At 44.2% G+C, this 19,481-nt stretch overlaps 1 long non-coding RNA gene and 1 pseudogene across 1 annotated transcript; both read right to left on the bottom strand.

Annotated features, from left to right (window-relative positions):
• Positions 1 to 780: 780 nt before the first annotated feature.
• LOC115169162 (pre-mRNA-processing factor 6-like) lies at positions 781 to 18,041 on the bottom strand (annotated as a pseudogene).
• On the bottom strand, positions 2,409 to 3,061 carry LOC115169389 (uncharacterized). The gene is made up of 2 exons (XR_003870858.1): positions 2,793 to 3,061; positions 2,409 to 2,451 (listed from the first exon to the last, which is right to left on the bottom strand). It is a non-coding gene; the product is annotated as an uncharacterized LOC115169389 (long non-coding RNA).
• Positions 18,042 to 19,481: the final 1,440 nt, after the last annotated feature.

Raw genomic sequence — 19,481 nt, 5'->3', positions numbered from 1 at the left:
GTCTCTCTGCAGCAGACATAATGTGCAATGTGTGTGGAACATCAAATCACAATACATATAGAATCGTGAGAACCGCAATGCATATTGTATAGGCACCTGTAACGGCTCTCGTTAGAAGGAGAAGTGGACCAAGGTGCAGCATGGTAAGTGTTCATGATACTTTATTTCAAGAAACACTCAAACAAGAATAACCAAAAGCAACAAAACGAAAGCGAACAGTTCCGTCAGGCACAGACACTAAACAGAAAATAACATCCCACAAACACAGGTGGAAAACAGGCTGCCTAAGTATGATTCCCAATCAAAGACAACGATAGACAGGTGCCTCTGATTGGGAACCACACTCGCCCAAAAACAAAGAAACAGAAAACATAGACTTTCCCACCCGAGTCACACCCTGACCTAACCAAACATAGAGAATAATAAGGATCTCTCCGATCAGGGCGTGACAGCACCTAAGTATCGTTATAATATTATATTGTGAGGTCCCTGGCAATTCCAGCCCTACTGCCTATGTATGGTGTACATCTCGGTCAAGCAAATTAAACATTGTTTTACAGAGGATTAAAAAAACAATACCATGGTCAAATTGTCATATTACCAAATGTCTTAACAGAGCTGGTATCAGGTAACTTTGTCTGCTCTAAGCATACCCACGGGTTTAAACAGTCATTAAAAAGCATTAAAATATATAGCAGCATTTTCTGATTCAATGGAGGACATGACATTTCACAATCCCATAAAAATAATGTTTAACAAAATACCCAGTTTTTCTTCTCCTTTTCCCAACGTGCTTTCACACGCTGTAAACATTGTAAATATGCAAATATTCTGTGTTGCTAGTGAACCATTGTCAACTCTCGTCACGCCAGGCATGTGTGTGTGTCCAAATAGACTGCTACTCTCTACGACTTTAAAAGGTGACAAGAGAGAACTTGGGGTGTGTGTCCGTGGTTAATGGACAGAGGGACATGGAGTCAGAAACACAGGTCCATACTATATACACACAGTTTCCGTCTGTCCAGCCTATGCCTCAGCAGGAGGTTTTCATCTTGGAGGCGACCTGTGTTAGGATCTCTCCAGTTTCCGTCTGTCCAGCCTATGCCTCAGCAGGTGGTTTTTATCTTGGAGGCGACCTGTGTGAGTATCTCTCCAGTTTCCGTCTGTCCAGCCTATGCCTCTGCAGGTGTTTTTTAACTTGGAGGCGACCTGTGTGAGGATCTCTCCAGTTTCCGTCTGTCCAGCCTATGCCTCTGCAGGTGGTTTTGATCTTGGAGGCGACCTGTGTGAGGATCTCTCCAGTTTCCGTCTGTCCAGCCTATGCCTCTGCGGGTGGTTTTGATCTTGTAGGCGACCTGTGTGAGTATCTCTCCAGTTTCCATCTGTCCAACCTATGCTTCAGAAGGTGTTTTTATCTTGGAGGCGACCTGTGTGAGGATCTCTCCTATCTTCTTCAGCCAGTGGAGGACATGTTTGGACTCAGCACACCACAGCTCCCGGTGACACGGCTCAGTGTTCTCACAGTGCTTCCGTACTTCCTCCTGCTGCTCCTACAGAGGACAGAGAGAGAGTAGAGGTGAGACACGCAAGAACACAGAGCCCGCCAAACACATGCAATTAAACTCAGCACATGCAAGCTCATTCTCATTTTCACACACACACACGCACGCACGCACACACACACACACACACACACACACACACACAAGCACCACAAAGTCACCCACGTCTGTGCCGTGTTGCATCTCAAACTTGCAGAAGAGGGCCCAGGCATCTCCCAGGTCTGGCTCAATCTTCACTGTCCTCAGGAACCACTCTGGCCTTAGTAAGCTTACGCTCGCTCCAGAACAGCCCACACACACACACACACAAATATGCTGGTTACTCTTCAACTTTTGACTAAGATGTTGAGAGAGAAAAGATAGTGGGCATGTGTTGTACTGGTAGAGTGAAAGCAAGGAAGAAGGAGAGAGTTGGTAATAGTAAGGATCAGGGTTGGGGTCAATTCCATTTCCATTCCAGTCAATTCAGTTCCAATTCCAATCCTATTCAATGATTCTCAACTAGGAAAATGTGGAATTACTTTCTGAATTGACTGGCATTTAAATGGAATTGATCCCAACCCTGGTAAGGATAAAGCAAGGAGGAGTTTGTACTACTGGAAGATAAGAGCAGAGAGGGGGGTGGGGCATGTGGAGTTTGTCCTACTGAAGGAATGAAAGCAGAGAGAGGGAGAGCTTGCCCTACTGAGATAGTACAAAAGGGGAAGAATGTCATAAGTATAACAGTGAAACATAGAGCCAAGAGAAGGGGAGATTTTGAGAGAGAAAATGTATGTGTGTCATTCTTGGCAACGTCAAGCAGGACGTGTTCACACTTCTTCAGAGCATCAACACTATCTCTTCCTCTGTGGCAGGGCCTCAAAAAACACTGCCTCAGCCCACAATAGACCTACCACACACAGAGAGAGAGAGAGAGATACATGTAAATACAATATAAATAAAATCCAAACAACTTCAACCTTCTGATATCTGACTAAACTAAACAGAGCAGAGTTAGAGTAAACACAAAGGAATTCTGTTGAAGTTATTGTTCATTATATTCCCTTTATTTACATAACTTTGCTAGCCATAATTATTATTTTGGGTTGTCTGCTTACAAAGACATATGTGAAAAAATACATTTCACATTCTCAAACAGTGACCAAGCTAACTTGCATTAATACTGATTGGATCTAGCAGACTAAAATGACAGAGAATTGCTCTCCATAACACACACTCTGACCATCTTACCTGCTGGGGCACTCCATCAGTGTGTTGGCGATGTTCTTCAGCCCTGCCCTGAACTCCAGTCTCACAGACTCCAACCTGACAACACACACATAGTCTGCTTGAATGAGTATGTCCGTGGTTGCCATGGTGCCGTGAGGTCGCCTAAAGCTTAGTGATGAAAAAACAAAACAAATCGATACAGTTACATAGCGGGATCATTTTTTACAATATATTGTATAATGTTGACAATTTCGCAGTAATAATTTTTCGCTGGTTGGCTGTCCCTGCATGGCTTGTTCTCCATCTTCTTTTTAAATAGGGAGCCAATTTGTTTTCAGCACTTATTTCCACGACAGATCCAAAATAATTTCTAAGGACTCTCTATTTGTCACAGATCCTTAAGGGCAGGAGGAAGGGGCAGAGTTAAACGCAGGAGACTTATGTCCAGTAGTGCCGAAGTTTATTTACACCGAACACTCGGTGGTCAAAAAGGCACAGGGTTCGCACAATACCCAAAAGGGAAAACAGGTAATCCACGAATGGAAAATACGCACGGGGCGCAGCCCGGCAATAATAACAATTCAACATGTTCCGCTGGGAACACACAACAACAGCATACACAAACACTGCCCGCTGACATACAATTAATCCCGCACAAAAAACAAACCCAAAGGACCAAACTAAATACCCCCCCACTAATGACAGACAAGAAACAGGTGCGGACCTAAGACAGACAAAAACCAAAGAACACAGAAACATAGATCGGTGGCAGCTAGTAGACCGGCGACGACGACCGCCGAGCGCCGCCCGACCGAGGAGGGGCGCCATCTTCTGTGGATACTGTGACACTATTGTCTCTCTACAGCAGACATATGGTGAGCAATATGTTTCCAACATCCAATCACAATGCATGTAGAATCATGAACATCCCAATACGTAACATCGGGACCTAAGTATCGTGATAATATCGCATCGTGAGGTCCCTGGCAATTACCAGCCCTAGAGCTCTGTAAATATTGTACATATTTAAGCAATAAGGCATGAGTATCCGGGAGGGGGCTGTTCTTAGGGCATCTGACTAAGGGCTGTTCTTAGACCCAAGACGTAGCAAAGGACCGTGGAAACATTCCTTAATTAGGCCAGTAGAGGTGCGTGGGTAAAATCACTCGGGAAGCCAAGCCAGAATAAAAAAAAAAACATATGTGTTATAATTATTGCATAGTTTGATCTATAACCTGTCCGTTCATATGCCTTTCGATTGTGATATACAGTACCAGTCAAAGTTTGAGCACACCAACTAAATCCAGGCTTTTTCTTTATTATTACAATTGTCTACATCGTAGAATAATAGTGAAGACATCAAAACGATGAAATAACACATGTAGTAACCAAAAAAGTGTTCAATCAAAGTATATTTTAGATTTGAGATTCTTCAAAGTAGCCACTCGTTGCCTTAATGACAGCTTTGCACACTCTTGGCATTCTCTCTCCTGGAATGCATTTCAATTATCAGGTGTGCCTTGTTAAAAGTTAATTTGTGGAATTTCTTTCCTTCTTAATGTGTTTGAGCCAATCAGTTGTCTTGTGACAAGGTAGGGTTGGTATACAGAAGACAGCCTTATTTGGTAAAAGACCAAGTCCATATTATGGCAAGAAGAGCTCAAATAAGCAAAGAGAAACAACAGTCCATCATTACTTTAAGACATGAAGGTCAGTCAATACGGAAAGTTTCAAGAACTTTGAAAGTTTCTTCAAGTGCAGTCGCAAAAACCATCAAGCCCTATGATGAAACTGGCTCTCATGAGGACCGCCACAGGAAAGGATGCTTGCTTGCTGGCTGGCTCCAATGCATTCAATACTCCAGGTGACAACAATGTCATACTCTTTATGACCAGACCACATCAGATAGATGGCCTACACATACAGAGACAGATGGGTGCTGTTTCGCTGGCTCGGATGCTTTCTCCGGTGAGATATACTCTTGCGAATTGAAGGACAATTATGACAACACAGAGAATGACATATTTTCATTATAACATTTATTTGAATGAGTAAATTAGTTTTATTTCATCCTTCCACCAGACGATATATTCCGGGCTCAGGTTAAACAGGCTAGTCGTTAGTTCTATTGGGTTGTTTTTGACCTGGTTGTTCATTCTATTCATTCTACAGTATTTGCAATATTGCTATGCTAAACAAATCATTGGTATGTAGCTAGCTATCAGAGGTAAAATTATGACGAGAGACAATACAAGAACTATAATAAATAATGATTTAATAAATCATTTATACTTAACAAAAATATAAACACAACATGTAAAGTGTTGTTTCCATTTTTCATGAGCTGAAATAGAAGATCCCAGATATTTTCCATACAAACAAAAAAGCTTATTTCTCTCATTTTTAGCACACAATTGTTTACGTCCCTGTTAGTGAGCGTTTATCCTTTGCCAAGATAACCCATCCACCTTACAGATGTGGCATACTGTATCAAGAAGCTGTTTAAACAGCATGTCCCCACCTTGTGCTGGGGACAATAAGAGGCCACTCTAAAATGTGCAGTTTTGCCACAGATGTCTCAAGTTTTGAGGGAGCGTGCAATTGAAATGCTGACTGCAGGAATGTCCAACATAGCTGTTGCCAGAGACCATAAGCCGCCTCCAATGTTATTTTAGAGAATTTGGCAGTACATCCAACCGGTCTCACAACTGCACAGTAGAGAAAGTATTTCAGTAAAAATACTTTAAAGTACTACTTATGTCTCGTCCTGACCAGTATAGAGTATATTTGGTTATTGTAGTTTGGTCAGGACGTGGCAGAGGGTAGTTGATGTATGTATTATGGGGTTTGTCACTGGTCTATGTCTGTGTTTCTATGTCTAGTTGATTGGGGTTGGACTCTCAATTGAAGGCAGGTGTGTTGAGTTGCCTTTGATTGGGAGTCCTATATAGTAGGGTGTGTTTGTCTTTGTTTTTCGTGGGGAGTTGTTTGAGAGCACTGCTTTTTGTTGAGCCTGCGTTCACTGTTTCATGTCGCTAGTTTGTTTATTGTTTTCTTCCGTGGTGTTTGCATTATTTTATAAATAAATATGTTGAGCACAAAACCCGCTGCGCATTGGTCCCTTTCTCTCTACGACGACATTCGTGACAACTTAAGCGCTCCCGAGTGACAAAGCAGTCTAAGGAGTATTTCTCCGGTGTCCTGTGTGAATTTAAGTATGCTCTCTCTAATTCACTTTCTTTCTCTCTCAGAGGACCTGAGCCCTAGGACCATGCCTCAGGACTACCTGGCCTGATGACTCCTTGCTGTCCCCAGTCCACCTGGGTCGTGCTGCTGCTCCGGTTTCAACTGTTCTGCCTGCGGATATGGAACCCTGACCTGTTTATTGGATGTACTACATGTCCCAGACCTGCTGTTTTCAACTCTCTAGAGACAGCAGGAGCAGTTGAGATACTCTGAATGATCGGCTATGAAAATCCAACTGACTTTTACTCCTGAGGTGCTGACTGTGATTATTATTTGACACTGCTGGTCATCTATGAACATTCTATGAACATTTGATGTTCTGTTATAATCTCCACCCGGCACAGCCAGAAGAGGACTGGCCACCCCTCATAGCCTGGTTCCTCCCTAGGTTCTGGAGTTTATAGGGAGTTTTTCCTAGCCACCGTGCTTCAGCTGCTGTGCTTGCTGTTTGGGGTTTTAGGCTGGGTTTCTGTACAGAACTTTGTGACATCAGCTGATGTAAGAAGGGCTTTATAAATACATTTGATTGATAAGGCACAGCATCTCAGTGCTAGAGGCATCACTACAGACCCTGGTTTGATCCTGGGCTGTATCACAACCAGGCATGATCGGGAGTCTCATAGGGAGGTGCACAATTGGCCCAGCGTCATCCGGGTTAGAGTTTGGCCAAGGTCATTGTAAAATAAGAATTTGTTCTTAACCGACTTGCCTAGTTAAATTAAAAATACATTAAAAAAATAGTTTAGATTTATATTTCTGTCAACTTTTACTTTACTACATCCCTAAAGAAAATAATGTACTTTTCACTGCATACATTTTCCCTGACACCCAAAAGTATACATGTCACGGCTGTGATAAGGAGCGGACCAAGATGCAGCGTTTGTGTTCCACATATTTATTTTAACCGTGAAACGTGATGCGATACATAAATACTTTAACTGACAAAACCAACAAACCGTGACGCAGAGAGGATTACACACTACTCACAAGATAATCACCCACAAACAACATGAAGAAACACCCCTACTAAATATGACCTCCACTTAGAGGCAACGAGGACCAGCTGCCTCCAATTGGAGGTCAACCCAATAATCCCCAACATAGAAATAGACAAACTAGAACTACAACATAGAAATAGAAAACAAAACACAAAAACACAACACCCCCTGTCACGCCCTGACCACTCTACCATAGAAAATAACTACTTATTATGGTCAAGACGTGACAATACATTACATTTTGAATGCTTAGCAGGATAGGAAAATTGTTAAATTCACGCACTTATCAAGAGAACATTCCTGGTCATCCCTACTGCCTTTGATCTGTCAGACTCAGTAAACACACATGCTTCATTTGTAAATTATACTTAAGAATAGTTTAGCAATTACATTTACTTTTGATACTTAGGTATATTAAAAATACTACTCAACTTGTATTTTACTGGGTGACTTTCACTTTTACTTGAGTCATTTTCTATTAAGGTATCTTTACTTTTACTCAAGCATGACAATTAGGTATTTTTTCCACCACTGCAACAACAGACCACATGTAACCAAGCCAGGACCTCCACATCAGGCTTCTTCACCTGCGGGATCGTCTGAGCAGCTGAAATGACAGCAAACTATGTGCATTTTCGTTTGTTTTACCTTTGTTTCTAACATTCAGTAGATAGAGGTGCTCAAAGTTGACCCATGTTGCAGTGGTCTGTGAGCTTGAGTGGCTGTGCTAAAGCATTAGCCTATGTCAATCCCCCATAGTACAAAACTTAACCTTGGGGTCATAGGCAGCATTCCTCCTCCTCCAAACACGGCGAGTTGAGTTGATGCCAAAGAGCTCCATTTTGGTCTCATCTGACCACAACACTTTCACCCAGTTGCCCTCTGAATCATTCAGATGTTCATTGGCAAACTTCAGAAGGGCATGTATGTGTGCTTTCTTAAGCAGGGGGACCTTGCGGGCGCTGCAGGATTTCAGTCCTTCACGGCGTAGTGTGTTACCAATTGTTTTCTTGGTGACTATGGTCCCAGCTGCCTTGAGATCATTGACAAGATCCTCCGGTGTAGTTCTGGGCTGATTCCTCACCATTCTCATGATCATTGAAACTACACGAGGTGAGATCTTGCATGGAGCCCCAGGCTGAGGGAGATTGACAGTTCTTTTGTGTTTCTTCCATTTGCGAATAACCGCACCAACTGTTGTCACCTTCTCACCAAGCTGCTTGGCGATGGTCTTGTAGCCCATTCCAGCCTTGTGTAGGTCTACAATCTTGTTCCTGACATCCTTGGAGAGCTCTTTGGTCTTGGCCATGGTGGAGAGTTTGGAATCTGATTGATTGATTGATTGCTTAGTGTGCTCCTAATCTCAGCTCGTTACCTGTATAAAAGACACCTGGGAGCCAGAAATCTTTCTGATTGAGAGGGGGTCAAATACTTATTTCCCTCATTAAAATGCAAATCAATTTCTAACATTTTTGACATGCGTTTTTCTGGATATTTTTGTTGTTATTCTGTCTCTCACTGTTCAAATAAACCTACCATTAAAATTATAGATTGATCATTTCTTTGTCAGTGGGCAAACGTACAAAATCAGCAGGGGATCAAATACTTTTTTCCCTCACTGTAGTTCTCTGCAAAGTCAATTGCACAATGATCTCCTCTTTCCCCAGATTCTCTTTTAATTCTCTCAGTTTGGAGTATTGGTGTCGAATGTTGAACACGTGTTTCCCCTACTACTCTTTCAATCCTTTGTAGAAGTCCTCCAGTAGAATCTGCAGTGTCCTACACACCTTTTCTTTTACTATCAAATGTACAGTGAACTTCTCCATGTTTACCTCTTTGTTTTTATTCTCCCTCTCTTCAGCTTTGTTTTTCCACTCAAACCACCAGCATCAAAGACAGATGTTTTAAGCTCTTTTGCTTGGCAAAGGGAGCACTCTGTGTACATGCACTCTTTCTCCAGGTTCTCACAGCACAAAGACTCAGTAAGGTTCTCAATGTTGCTGCCGCTGATCACTTTGTGATGCTGCAGTTTGTCCGCCATGAAATGGAGGTTGACGTGAGTTTTGCAGAGGCATGTGTCCCTATCCTGGACTGTTGGCACGATAACCCAAAAAGGATGTGTTTTGCAGAATTCATAGTAGGACATTTTTATCTGAGAATATTCCCTCTAACTTCTGATAAAGTCTCTGAATTTGCCATTCAAGAACCCTTTCTGCTTTATCTTCTTGTTTCTCATTAGGGTGTCCTTTTTCCATTTCCATTTAAGTCATTTAGCAGACGCTCTTATCCAGAGCGACTTACAAATTCCATGTTGTTGCTCTACTGTTGTCATCACGTTCATAGAATCTAGTGATTTTCTCTTCTGTGGCAGTGCTTATTCGGTTAAACTGCTTTTACCTGGAGTATTGAATACTTGTTGGCCTGTTTTCATTTGACCTCATTGCTATTGCAGCTTTGACCAGGCCATACTTTCTGAGCATTTTTGAAGCCACTTGTTTGTTTGGCACTGCACATTTTTTTAATACTTTTGCTATAACCCTGCAATGATGGCATTTTGAAACAATAAAATCCTTCTCAAGTTCTTCGGAGTTCACATCATTTGCTATTTCGTCTTTGAGGAATCTCGTCTCTCCATTATCTTCATCAGTCGATCATATATATATATCCTTCTCTCCCCCTGGTTGTAGGCCTCACTATCCTTCTCTCCCCCTCCTCTCCTCCTGGTTGTAGGCCTGCCTATCCTTCTCTCCCCCTGGTTGTAGGCCTCCCTATCCTTCTCTCCCCCTGGTTGTAGGCCTGCCTATCCTTCTCTCCCCCTCCTCTCCCCCTGGTTGTAGGCCTGCCTATCCTTCTCTCCCCCTCATCTCCCCCTGGTTGTAGGCCTGCCTATCCTTCTCTCCCCCTCCTCTCCCCCTGGTTGTAGGCCTGCCTATCCTTCTCTCCCCCTGGTTATAGGCCTGCCTATCCTTCTCTCCCCCTGGTTGTAGGCTTGCCTATCCTTCTCTCCCCCTGGTTGTAGGCCTCCCTATCCTTCTCTCCCCCTCCTCTCCCCCTGGTTGTAGGCCTCCCTATCCTTCTCTCCCCCTCATCTCCCCCTGGTTGTAGGCCTCCCTATCCTTCTCTCCCCCTGGTTGTAGGCCTCCCTATCCTTCTCTCCCCCTTCTCTCCCCCTGGTTGTAGGCCTGCCTATCCTTCTCTCCCCCTGGTTGTAGGCCTCCCTATCCTTCTCTCCCCCTGGTTGTAGGCCTCCCTATCCTTCTCTCCCCCTGGTTGTAGGCCTCCCTGGCCTTCTCTCCCCCTTCTCTCTCCCCCTGGTTGTAGGCCTGCCTATCCTTCTCTCCCCCTCATCTCCCCCTGGTTGTAGGCCTGCCTAGCCTTCTCTCCCCCTCCTCTCCCCCTGGTTGTAGACCTGCCTATCCTTCTCTCCCCCTGGTTGTAGGCCTCCCTATCCTTCTCTCCCCCTTCTCTCCCCCTGGTTGTAGGCCTGCCTATCCTTCTCTCCCCCTCATCTCCCCCTGGTTGTAGGCCTCCCTATCCTTCTCTCCCCCTGGTTGTAGGCCTCCCTATCCTTCTCTCCCCCTGGTTGTAGGCCTGCCTATCCTTTTCTCCCCCTGGTTGTAGGCCTCCCTGGCCTTCTCTCCCCCTCCTCTCCCCCTGGTTGTAGGCCTGCCTATCCTTCTCTCCCCCTCCTCTCCCCTGGTTGTAGGCCTCCCTGGCCTTCTCTCCCCCTCCTCTCCCACTGGTTGTAGGCCTCCTCTCCCCCTGGTTGTAGGCCTCCCTGGCCTTCTCTCCCCCTCCTCTCCCCCTGGTTGTAGGCCTCCCTATCCTTCTCTCCCCCTCCTCTCCCCCTGGTTGTAGGCCTCCCTGGCCCTCTCTCCCCCTGGTTGTAGGCCTCCCTGGCCTTCTCTCCCCCTCATCTCCCCCTGGTTTTAGGCCTCTCTGGCCTTCTCGTTGTGCACAGACTGCTCCTCCTTAGCGTTTCAGAGCCTTGGTATATGCTCTGATGTTCCCCAACACCCACTCCCGCTTCACTTCATAAACACCTGCATAGGGACAAACCCACACACTTTACATTCACTTTTCATTTAGTCATTACATTAGAACACTCTTATCCTCAATAACAACATTTCATTATGAATAAAACCATGCAAAGAAATAACAACAAACAAAAGTAGGCAGTGTAAAGACAACCATTTTTAAAAAGTAAGTAATGTCATGTTTCAAAGTTGCAAGTGCTAACATCCTCAGGCATAGCCTCAGCCCTTGACAGTTTCTGCTGTGACTACAGCAGTGAATCTCGGTTTTTCTTGCCAAACAAGGGCATTGATCGATTTCCTGGTGAAAGACAGCACTATGGTGGTTTCCCATCTAGTTGTGAATCTAGCAAGCCTGGGCATGGATGGATGGAGAAGACTGCTACTATATAACGCCCCATTAACTTTATATAATACTTCCTCCCAAAACAAGAGTCTATCTGAGGTCAGATCCATCTCCATCTCACCCTTACCAATTCCTGCTGTTCTGCCTGACTAAGAGGCAACCCCTACACACCTAACACAGACACCAGCTTCCAGATTGAAATGGACCTTTTATAGTAAATGACTGAGGAAACTGTGTACGCGGTTATCGGCCTACTGTATATTATATATATCTCCCAGGGGGCCATTGTGACAAGCCAAAATATCCCCTTGGGGCCCTCAATCTCTTCTTTAACCCCCCACCGCCACTGACGTTGTGCAAACTAAGATGGATGACTATTGGACTCGCTCTGATTAACCTTGCTGTATCAATAGTGGAGTCTTGGCTAAGGCTAACAGTTAAAGGTTATAGCTACATTCAGTGGAGCAGCAGGATGTTGCTCCCCACCCCTCACCACTCAACTCAAATCCCTGTCATCTCTCACACATGTGAATATGCACACACCATCTTATATATCCTCCATCACACACCCAACCACACTCATCCTGGAAGTAGGAGCACTGCTACAACCTAGGCCAGTAGCCGACGGGCTCTCTCATATTCATCATTCTCAGACTCCAGCTTCACAGCAGCCAACCATATCTTCACACTGTTAGGGTTAGCCTGGACACAAAGAGAGAAAGGTGTTTTTCTTGTACCAAATCTTGGTTTGCACTTTGCTGTGTACCCTATTGTTAAGAAAGAAAGATAACATTGGAATAAGCATGTTTACTCAAGCTAGCAAGCTCATTGTTCCTCTCTCACCTGGAAGGCCAGAGCCAGAATGCTGCAAGCAGCAGGCACGTTCTCAGCCAGCCACTTGGACTTGGCCCCCATCAGCCACAGGACGTCAGCTTTGGGACAGTGAGCCACCACCCTCTGCAGCAGCGCCTCCAGAGACTCCCTGGGATGGAGGGTAACGGAGGTGATATGATAGGGAAAAGCGGGAGTTAGAGGGAGGTGTGGGGAACGATAGAGGGAGGAGTGAGGAAAGGGGGAAGAGTGAAAGATTTAATAAGTCATTGAGAGAGTATGAGAGGAAAGAGAGGCTTTGAAAAAGTGATTGATCACAACTAACCAAATGGGATCATTAAGAGGGTGCATATAATCACTATTATACATTAAGACAAGACGGACTCCTAGATAAGCGACCAATCAAATTAATTGGCTTCTACTGAGTCACCTGCCAATGAAAAATTGCCACAGTGAAGATATCCACTCTGAAATACTCTAGTTTACAATGCATGTAGTAATCAATAGGCAAAGTCATTTGATTCAACTTAGTCTGCTTTCAACACGCACACACACACACACACACACACACACACACACACACACACACCTGGTGCCGTGGTTCTTTTCGAAGTAAGATGACCTGAGCCACACACTCATTTTGCTGAGGAACATCTGCAGGGCGTGAGCATAAATGGCACGGGCACACTCCAGTACCCCATGGGACACACACTGAAATACAACAACAGTCACGTTACACACTCCACTACTACACACACAGATTACAGATAATGTATCAAACTGTGGATATACCATATGTTCCTAATGTAATCTGAGTATTGGGTATTTGGTATATTTGGGCCTGGGGTAGTTAGAGGTTACAGGTATATGGTCATCATTCTTACGCTCTCTGCGTCCTCCATCCAGGTGTGTTTACAGCTCTCCTCCTCGATGCCGATACCAGTTATCACCCGGATCACCGCCTGCAATGCTGCCTGCCTTGTCACACTCCTCCACATACTGGAGATGAGGAGGGAGGTGCAGAAAGCGGGAGAGAGTGTTAAAGAAGGGTTTGAAGGAGGTACAGAGTGGGGTGAGGAGGGGAGGGAAAATAAAAAGACATGAGGGAGAAACATTTTTAAATGGATGGGGGCATTGAAAGGAAGGCCAGGAAGGAGGGGGAGTTGAGAGGAATATAGAGAGAATGAGCAGAAGGACAATTTATTTCCCTCTTCTCTCAGTCTTCCTTTCCTTCTATCAATAGTCCAAGCTCAACAGCAGACAATAAGCTCTCAGTCTCACAGCAGAATTAGATGTTTTTCCACCTTTCTCCAAACGTCTAATTTCGAAGTTGCTCCAAGCGTCATATTTCGAAGTTACAAAAACAAGTGCCTATTACTGGGATTGAAAAAACAAACCGTCGGAGCCGGAGCTCATGGATTACGCCCATCAGCCATCCCCAAGCAAAACCCAAGAATACATTACTTGATGGTAATAGTGCTCACTGTTGAGCCTAGTGAAGGAGAGAGAGAACTTGTGACCCGTGCCTCAGACAGTCAGGCAGGCCAGTGGAATGGTGGAGCCACTTGAGTGAAGAGGCCTATAAAACAAAAGAATGAATAATATGGAAACATCATGTCCCCATCCTCTTATAAAACACAAGCAGAGATCCTAAACAGGATAAATAATCTCTGATTTACGGGTGGGTAGACGTTTAAATAAGCTGTGCTGGGGGGAAATTATGACATGATCTTTTCTCTTTTGAGATGGATCAAGCCAGTGTTTGATCTTGCTCTGCAGTGCCAACTCCCTGTGCTTGATATTTCCCCCAGTGCACTCCTATAAACTGTAACTCCCATCCCTGTGCCAGAGAACAGTAGATGGGCCACTGTACATCCACTTTACTTCAGAGCCATGAAAAGCCAGAGGGAAAAGAATAACAAATAAAAGAAGGAAAGGAATTAGAGAGATAATTGCAGTCAAAGGCCTAGTTGCGAAACAGTAAGTGCAAGTTGGGTTGAGGTGAATTGCACTGAACTGCACAGAGATCAGTAAGACACCAGTCGCTGACCTGTGCACACACGCCCGTGCAGTGTTTAAGTGCAGTCCGCTGCTGCTTGTTAAGTACTGCAGGGATAAAACAAGATAGAGGAAACAGTTGTGTCATATTACCCTGGCATGCCAGCACCTCTGAAGAGAGGGAGTGGCCATAGTATCCTTTTACAGAGTGGAGTCAAGGGCAACAGAAAACATTTGGGTAATAGGTGAAGAGAATGAGACTGGATTAGAGGTTTTGAAAATGCTGGGTTGCAGCAAAAGGCTTTCGGATTGTGGCTGCTCAAGACTGTTTTGTTTATTCAGTGGGTCACAGGAAAATACCAAGAGCTGGAAGTGGGTCACACAGAACTTTGGAGCACACCTGTGTTTCCTGCTCTAGATTCTCACCACTATACACACACTCCCTCCCTCTCCTCCCGTACCTGTATCCACTGTTCTCTGTTGATCTCGACCCCGTTGGCCCTGAGTGATGTGATGGCTCTGTCAATGATCTTCTCCACCATTTGAGTGTTCCCTTTGGCCTCCTCCAACTTGGCGGCAGTGATCCATATGTGACAGTCCATAGGGATGTTTATCCTGGGCCTTGTTCACGACACGTCTAGCGGTCTCATACATTCCAACCGTGCCAGCCACAGCTCTACAGCAGTCTTCCACAGATGCACAGACCAGAGCTGTTACACACACACGTACTGTGTTCCATGTGTATCCTGTGCCAAACAGGCAGGCCAGTGGAATGCAAGAGCCACTTGAGTGAAGAGGCCTATAAAATAAAACTACAGAGTGATCTATATGGATACACCATGTCCCCAGTCTTCTTACAAAACACGACCGGGGCTCCTCTACCATTTAAAGATGGATCTCTTCAATAATCTCTGATTTATGACTGGGTAGACCTTTATATAAACTGTGCTGGGGGACATTATGATATGACCTTATCTTTTTTAAGCTGGATCAAGTCAGTGTTAATTTCAGCTCTGCAGTGCCTACTCCCTGTACTTGACTTGACTTGACACACATCACTGCAAAACACTTTATTTCGTAATGTAATCATGGCAATTGCCATGCTAATATCAACACATTGCCTAATAGTCTGGAGAGGCACACTGTGATGGAGAAATACAGAAGGCTTTTTTCTTTCTTTGGTGAAATACAGTCAGACAGACAAGAGGGCAGCCCAGACATGTAGGCTGCTAACACTTTCATAGCATGCACAACATCCATCTCTGTCACAGAGGAATGCTGCTGGGAACTGCACTGTTTGTGTGTGTAATGGATCAGGGCTTACATGGTACTGACACCATGACGGGGTGTAAATAGGGGGTGCGTCATAACTACAAGTGTCATTTGGGATAAGAAACTAATTGAACTGGAGCGATGGTTTGTTGAACTATTTATTTCCCTCTTCTCTCAGTCTTCCTTTCCTTCTATAGATAGTCCAAGCTCCACAGCAGACAATAAGCTCTCAGTCTCACAGCAGAATTAGACGCTTTTCCACCTTTCTCCAAACGTCATATTTCGAAGTTACAAAATCAAGTGCCTATTACTGGGATTGAACGCACAAACCCTCGGAGCCGGAGCTCATGGCTTATGCCCATCAGCCATCCCCATCCACAACACCCAAGCAAAACCCAAGAATACAGTACTTGATGGTAATAGTGCTCACTGTTGACCCTAGTGGCGACTTCCTGTATTTAGGCACACATCCCTCATGAGCTCCAGAAGTTTACGGTTGTAAAGGCATTCATTCAGAATGGGTTAAGTTAAGGGTTAAGAGATTCTCTGGTACTTTTGTATACTTTTTAGCCAGTAGTTCTGAAAGTAGTGCTCACGAGTCAAAAGTGGTCCCTGAAAATTGCATATTTTGTGCATCACGTCATTGTTCTCTTGCTCTGCTGTGTGTTCATCTAGCTAGCGGTCACTCAAATGGCGAGGGGCTGAAGCTCATCGGCTGAAACTCACATTTCTAGGGGGCTGGCCCACATGGAGAAAAATGTAGGGAAAATTGCAGCACACAGCTTCTAGAAAACAGTCTCTTCAAACTAGGGATTTTGTGGCTAATTGAGGTAAGACAGAAATTCTGCTGATATATTATGCATGTGTGAACTACACATTGACACATCCAGCCCAATGCAGGAGGTTTAAAAAAGACTTACTAGTTGCCAAAGTTCCAGGCGACCTAAATCCTGTCTTTAATGATTAAGGTTTTTTGACAGGGTTAAAACAGAAAAAACGGCTTCATGGTTTAAGTTGAGCTATTTATTAAGACTCGCCTTGATAACTCATGGATGCTGCAGTAGTCTAAGAAACAGGCTCCGGCTCCATAGACCATTGGTTCAATCTGGGCACTCATTTTGAGTTTTTATTGTTGCCTCTAGTGAACGGTTTTAATGCCAAATTTGACTTGAATCTGGAGTGGTCTCTCTGGACAGATGTGAGAAACTGGTTTGCATCATTGTAGCTTTGACAGGGCTCAGACAGTCACTCACCCATCCTGAGGACATGTTTCTTGGCCCTGACATCGGCCTCCAGCACAGCAGCTCTGATGTAGATGCGTACAGACGTGGGGAGGTGACACAACGCCTTGGCCATCACGGCCTTGGCTGTGTCCCCTAGCTCCAGCCTGGCAGACTCCAGCCACACATCCTCAGTCTGGGGACAAAACACAGACATTAATCTCACACACACAGCCTGGACCATCACAGCCTTGGTTGAGTCAAGTCAGGTTTATTTGTCATATACACATGATTATACATGGTACACATTACAATTAAATGCTTACTTGGAGGTTCACTCTTGACAATGCTGCTGAGTCACCTGGCTGTAGCCTAGCTGTCACATCAATTATTGTCATCACCAATGAGGTAATGCAGTTTGAGGTACAGTATATCAAAAGCCTGTAGTACTGTGCAGATTCCAGACAGCCAGAGAGGCCTAGACCGATGATCTAATGCAGGGTAGTCAGGCCAGCCCATCCCTAATGTCTGTAGTTCTAACCAGGCCAGCACTGACACTGACTGGTGGAGAAACTGAAGGCCTCATTTAATCTCATACACCAAAATATACAGATACACACCATGGAAAGTCAGAAGGGTATTTCAAAAAGCTACTATACATTGCGTGTGTGCATGTTACCTTGGGACACATATCGGTGCCCTTCATAATGAGGTTCCTGGCCATCTTTAGTTTACCAGTCACCTCCTCTAGCCTGGCCAAGGTGATCCAGATGGTGGTGGTGGGGGGGCTTCTTAATGTCAATGCACAGACACACAGAGACACACACACACACACACAAAAGACAGTCAACAATACAGCCAGAGATACAGATACGCAACAAATGTGTGTCCAAATGTGTGTGTGTGTGCTTATTCTCCGGGGCTACTCACCTGATGTCTCCTCTGTGTGTGGGGATCATAGAGTTGAGATCAGTGAGGTAACCTTTAGTATCCACTACCGTCTGTCCACTCACTGAGAGGGGAGAGATGGACGAGAGAAGATCAGCACAAATACACACACCAGGAAAAGTGGTACTGGCATAACATGCTTACTGGAAACTTTTGATACCATCTGATAGCATTTGATAGCAGCTGACCAGTCCCTACCATAGCACATGGGTTGGGGCATAACAGTCAAACTAGACACAAGCTTTTACGTCAGTAGGCCTAAGTGGTGTGTTGCCTGGCTGAACCTCATGTCCATCAGCATGTTCCTGGCTGAACCTCATGTCCATCAGCATGTTCCTGGCTGAACCTCATGTCCATCAGCATGTTCCTGGCTGAACCTCATGTCCATCAGCATGTTCCTGGCTGAACCTCATGTCCATCAGCATGTTCCTGGCTGAACCTCATGTCCATCAGCATGTTCCTGGCCAATCTTCCTCATGTCCAGGGGTCATCAGGCTAGGGATACAGGCTTTCCAGACCACCTGGGAGGTTCAACTGGAAACAGGGAAGAAGCTGAACAAATAAGTTGATAGATAAAAAACAATAGGCTTGACTTTTTGGCATGGGGTAGGATATGGAGAATGTTTCAGTGGTAAAAGCTGACTCCTACTGGTGCATAAATGAAACTGCAGCATGTTACAAAACTGAGAGAGACAGAGTATTTGTGTTAGGGCTGGGCAATATATTGTGAATACTGATATACCGGTATGGACCCACATACCCATATGGATTTTTACAATACAGTCTATAAAGGTATTTTGATACCATGTAAATAAATGCAAAGTTCTACAAATTGGACCACTTCACTGTCAGTTTTGTCCTAGTTTGGTTGAGTATAATACCATCAGATTGGAGAAAGCCCACTATAGTTTTTCTCAATTGCTTGAGCACATTTGTCCAAACAGAATTCACTTTTTCAAAACAATTAACACGCAGCCCCACACTGAAACACGTTGTCCAAAATGACACATTTCATTTGCAACATGAAATACATTGCACAAAATCAACTACCTCCATCAAAACATGAAATACATGACACAAATCAACCACCTCCATCAAAACATGAAATACATGACACAAAATCAACTACCTCCATCAAAACATTAAATGCATGACACAAATCAACTACCTCCATCAAAACATACAACTTGTTATCTAATGAAAAGTTATTTCAATCAATTGTTGCATAATGGCCCAATAAATATTAACTACAGCTATCAATCTAACAATGTCTGTGCCATTTGTAGATACTATAATTATAAATTAGTACGCACCATAAAAGGCAAGTAAACATATTATCACAGCATGGGCTTTACTATTTTTTCCTAAATGATTTTACAAAAGATGACCAATGCAGAAATAATGTCACTCAAGAGCATGAATATCCAGAAACAAAAGGCTTATTGTATCTTTTTCCATTTCAACAGAGAGCTGAGCTATCGTCCTCTATGGGCCTCTCTACCTCTCCTTTGTCCTTGCCCTCTGCCTTTTACTTGGTCCATTCTGGCAAACAGCAAGTCAGAGGTGACCTCTTAATGTATGAATAAGGACTGATTGCTGATTGAACAATTGTGCAAAGAAGTCAGGCACATGTGCAGAAGAGGTTCACATTCATGAGAGTAATTTGTGTCAGCTGTGACCAAATGTTTTCATTTTGTTTGTCATGATTTACTCAACTGAGTTTTGCGTCTTTTGTAGAGAGTTGTTTTTACTGTTTTGCTAAAATGTGTGTATGAAAGCAATGAGAAGTGACTTACAGTTTTGCAAAATATAATACT

The sequence above is a fragment of the Salmo trutta genome, chromosome 31 (genome assembly GCF_901001165.1).
Source record: "Salmo trutta chromosome 31, fSalTru1.1, whole genome shotgun sequence".
Taxonomy (NCBI): domain Eukaryota; kingdom Metazoa; phylum Chordata; class Actinopteri; order Salmoniformes; family Salmonidae; genus Salmo; species Salmo trutta.
Note: the sequence above shows the minus strand (reverse complement) of the source record. Positions and strands in the feature narration are given on the sequence as shown.